A 5,540-nucleotide genomic window follows, 5' to 3' on the forward strand; every position below is an offset into this window, starting at 1 on the left:
AGGAATATATTATGGATTTTAAGTTTCAAATGCATCAAGCATTTAGATTAATGGAATATTTTCAGGCAATAAATATTTCTTTCAGAGTAGTGACTAAGGACAAGTCTTTTCATTTTTAGATAATTTATGAAATTTGTTTAGCAGGGGATAAGAAAGTTGGGGATTTGATGGTTCTGCATGAGATCTCTATGCTTGGGGCCCTTTGCTATCTTCCAGTGATACAGAGCCAGAATAACAGAAGGAAAGAACATGAGATGCACTTCTGCAGTTTTTTTTTTTCTTGTAGAGATCTAAGGAGGAAAATAATAGGAAGTAATTAGTTGCTCTTTGAACACAGGCTAAAAGGGCTTTAGAAAGTCACATAGTTTTTCCATTTTCAAGACTGGTATAGAATTAGAAGAAGGTTGTTCTCATGCCTAATGGTGACAAGGAAACTAAAATGGAACATTTGATGCTTCCAACATTTTCCTGTATTGCAATTTGCTGCAGAAATACTAAAAGTGTCTTAAAGCTTATACACTAGACCATAAGAGTAATATGGGAATGGAAACAAGAGGTCGATCCCAAAGTAGTAGAGACAAAATAGGTATTTGAGGACCTGAAAAGATGATGCATATTTTGGTAATGCCAACTCTGATGGATGCTGATATTTCTTTACCTCTTAATATCGGAAGTGTGCAAATGTACCAGAATTAAGGCGAAGCTGGGTTGAGGGTGGCAATAGATATACGGTAATGATTCATGAGAATGTGATAGATAGATGGTGGAATTAGGTAGAGAGGGAAGACACTGATACTAAGTTGAATTAAAATAAACTTTTATATATTGTTTTCAGAGTTTGTAAATGGAATTTTTGTAACCCAAGCAGTAATTTTAATCCTTTCCATCACTCCCTTTTGCCTTCATTATAAAATTTAAGTTTCTTAGTGAGCATATGGAGATCTTTCTAATATTTCCAGTATTAATTTATACAGTTGAAAGAATTTCTTGTTCTAGTCTCCTAGTATACTTATGCTGGCTACTATCTTACCATCTTAGTATGCATATACCACTATGATATATAATGGAATATTACTCAGGCTTAAAAAAGAATGAAATATTTCCATCTGCAGCAGCATGGATGGATCTGCAGGATATAATGCTAAATGGAATAAGTCAGTCACAGAAAGACAAATACCATATGATTTCACTCATCTGTGGAATTTAAGAAACAACAAATGAATGAACAAAGAAAAAAGAGACAAACAAGAAAACAGATTCTTAAATAGAGGGGCCAGACTGGTGGTAACTAGAGGGGAGATGAGTGGAGCCTGGGTGAACTAGATAAAGGGATTAAGAGTATATATTTACCTTGATGAACACTGAGTACCATATCAAATTGTTGAATCATTATGTTGTACACCTGAAACTAATATAATACTTAGTTATAGTACAATAAAAAGAAAGATAGTTCTCATAGTGACAAAGAGTACAGTCTACAAATCAGTCTGCTGGTTTCACATCTCCTCATTCAATTTTGTTCAGTTATTTACTAGCAGTTCCCATAAAAGGACGTGCTTAAAATTATCTGTGGAAATTCCTATATGCTGATCCTTTTGTCTTTAGTGATTTTTATACTTGCACCCTCTTCCCACCCTATCCCTCTTTCAAAGTTTTGGTTTAGGTATATATTTCACTAGGAATCTATGCATAATCCTTTAAGATAGAAGTAGCTTTTCCTCTTAATATTCCCACTGTAGTCTATGACTATTCCTTTTATCGTTATTATTATTTTTTATATATATGTCACCACATAGTATGTCATTAGCTTTTATGATAGCTTATGATAGCTCTTATGACCAACTTGTCAGTGTTGACAAATTTTATTTTGAACATTATTGAGAGAAAGAAGAGTGAGAGAATGAGAGAGCAGGCATGTGTGTGAGCATGGGGGGAGGGGTAAAAGGAGAGGGAGAGAGAATCTCACGCAGGCTCCATGCTCAGCTAGAGTTGAGGAGGGACTCAAACACATCACACTGAGATCATGGCCTGAGCCAAAATCAAGGGTAGAAGACTTAACTGACTGAGCAAGCCAGGCACCCCTTTCTTGAATTTTTTATAAATCTTGTGAATTTTGGTGCCTCTGATAACCTGTTTAATGCTCTGTAAAGAAATACTAAGGGTTGAGTTCTTTGACACTGCAATTTTGGACATGAGGCAATAGGTATTTCAGATTTCTTTCTCAACTATCAGTAGGTTACTAATTATGTAGACAGCTATTTCCTTTCATAAATGAAGAGTCTGTGTCCTTTTTTCCCCCTCCAGTCCAAGAAAGAAAAGGATTTCTTTTGGAAAAATTGATTAGTTTGTTATATGAATGGTTTCACTAATTTCTAGCAGTCTGGACCCAACAAGAAACATAGAAGTGTGCTTTTCTAAAGTCTGGTGAATTGAAGCATGTTAATTCTATCAAGACAGTAACATAAAACAACATTAGAGTCCTATAGATAGGAAATTACCTCGGATTGTAGGCATCTCTGTGGAAAAGTAGCACTAATCTATGGTCAAGGGGAGAAATAATTAACTGATAACTGGGCACCCTTTTAAACAGGATCATATAGGAATTGAACCCTCTGAACCAAACTGAGAAGATTCCTTAAAGTTCTCAGTGCTTCCTTGTGGCATTCTAATTCAGAGTACAGCCCAGATTGCCAAACTCTCCTTTCTTTCTGATCACCAACACTTATCTTTTGTGATCTGGGATATTAAGTGAATGTCTTGGTAAACCACTCTAATTCAGGTGTATTTTCAATTTCGTGTAGTTCAAGGAGTATTTGTGTTTATAATTAGCTATTGTTTGCTAAGAACAACATTGCTAATAATGTGGCACTCTGATGAAGGCACAGGTGCATCTTGGTATAAATATGTTGATTGGTAAGTGTGATGTTGTGGGCCAGGTCATTTCTGTTTGTTCCTCCTATTTCTATGAATTAATTCAAAACATATTTGTTGAGAACCTATGATATGTTTGGTATTGGTATAGATACTAAAGATGAAAAGAGTGAACAAGTATTGACCCATCTCCACTGATGTGTGTATCAAATATCTCCAGTGAGTCAAATCCCTTAAAATTTAATTTTTCTACAAGGAAATAACATTTAAATAACTACTTGCTTATTCAGAGATATACAAGTCAATTTATTGCCATCTCATATTTGAGTAGATCAGTCTGATATTTTATAGAGACCAAGGAACTAGAATGTTGAATGAAGAAAGAAACTGAAATTACCAAATAAGAATATACTTACTCTTATGGGAGGTAATCATGGCTCTAGGTGACTGTGTAATCGTGATGGTTCTCATGATGAAACTGGAAGTGTATGTGGAGTCAAATATGTGTACAAATGTTCCACTCACAGACACATACACAGTCACAGACAATTTTTTTTACTGCAGATATTGTTCTCTGAGTTGTAACAAACTCTCCTTAAAGATTCTATTCCACTTGAAACCTAGGAAAAAATTTCTTATATAGCAAACCTGAAAAAAATCCCTGTCATTTATTTTAAATGATGAGCAATCTAATATGATTTTTAGAAGCTTTTGACAGATGATTTCTGACTTCCCTGGGCAAAGACAGACTTTTGCACAGTGAAGTTACATGAGTGTTTTGTTACCTTGGACTGTTATGGATTTAAGGAGCTCTCTATATGGGTAAAGAAAAGGTCCTCTGTGACCAAGTTTGAACATAACTAATGATTCTAATATGCACTGCATTTTGGCAAAATATATAATAGAGGCAACAGTGGGAATCATGTCCTTGGAGACAATAAGGTGCAACAATTTTATTAGATGCATTGTAAGGGCAAAACAGTAATTTTCTGATGAAAAGATATTTCTGGCTACTCTTCAACCCAGAGATAACAAAATATGAACAAAAGACAACACAATTGCTTTGTCTGTACTTTCAGTGGAAAAATTTGCAAATATACTTGAAAATAGTATATAATCTATTTCTGAGTGGTAACTGTAAATACTTTTCCATGATAAAAATAGATTTGCATCACAATTTTTTTCTGAATTAACTCTTTTTATGGACAAGCCATTATTGGTAAAGCTTCCATATTTAACCATTATAATATTATATATTATTTTATATTAATATCTTCTATTTCTTTAGTATAAATTATCAGAAGAGGAATTTCTAAGGCAAAGACCAGTTTAATAGATATCTGTATGTATATATGTATATATATAATTATATGTAATAATTAATTATTATTTTTTGTACTGTTGAGTAATTCATTGGTTGCATATAACACCTAGTGCTCATCACAACGGAAGTATATTGCCATGTGTAATGCCACATAATATTCACAGAAGCATTTGGGTTCCTTGCCATTGTTGGGATTGTGAAGGAATTCCACCCTTATTCCTTCCTTGATTTCTGAGTCACTTAGAGAAAGTAGGCAAGTAAATTCCAGTTTTATTATAAACAGAAGTATTGAAAAGATGGCTTTTAACATTGCAATAAGAAATTCTCAAATTAGTCATATCTATCGGATCGACAGGACTAGATCCAAATCTACCCCACCAACCAGGGATATATCTTCTTTGAATGACTTCAGGCAGTTTTAAATCTAGCTGTAGAAAAGACAACATGAAAGAGGAAAAGGAACAGGATAGATCTAGCATACCCAGATCCTTGTTCAAAATCTACCTGTCGTGGGTATAGAGTTTTAGTTTGGGAAGATGGAAAAAGTAGTGTAGCTATATAGTGGTGAAGGCTGGACAACAATGTAAATATACTTAGTACCACTGAACTGTATGTATTCTTAAAATTTTTTAAATGGTGAATTCTATGATATACACTTTTCCCACATAAAAATAAAGAGGGGGGAAAAAGAAAAGTTACAGAGATAAAATCAAAACCAAAAAACCCACCCAACCCCCCTAATTCTACTTGTCATATAAGTCTTTTCAACACCAGTGGAAGGAGAGATAGGAGAGTGTCAGGAGAATTGCATAAATAATTATTGAAAAAAATCTTCAACCCTAGAATTAAAGTAGAATGACTGCCCATCTTTACAATGTCATTATTTTACAAGTTCATCCAAAAATTTTTTAATTATTCAGGAAAATACACAGGAATCTGACTTGTTGTTTACTTTTTGCTTAAAGTCCACAAACCTCAAAATAACACATTAACTGTAGATTTCTGTTCAGTAGAAAAGATATCCTAAAGACTACAGTTTTATGGTGCTATAGGATATAATCAATTCAGTATCTAATAGATACCAAAGGGTCATCATTTGATTATATAGTGTTTATCCTTGAATTCTCCTTTCAAACAGCCTTACCATCTTATTGTTTAACTAGTTGAATAAATACTTTGCATATGTTTGTTGAATAATTGTATGAATATTGTATTGTTTTTACCTTTTGAAAATTACTCTTAAAAGAATTCCCCTCCACATGGAGAGAAATATGGAGTAGGGAGTATATTTTTCCTAATATTCACATATCATCATATTTCTAAGATTTTTTTCTTAACCGGCTAG

The sequence above is a fragment of the Lutra lutra genome, chromosome 8 (genome assembly GCF_902655055.1).
Source record: "Lutra lutra chromosome 8, mLutLut1.2, whole genome shotgun sequence".
Classification (NCBI taxonomy): Eukaryota; Metazoa; Chordata; class Mammalia; order Carnivora; family Mustelidae; genus Lutra; species Lutra lutra.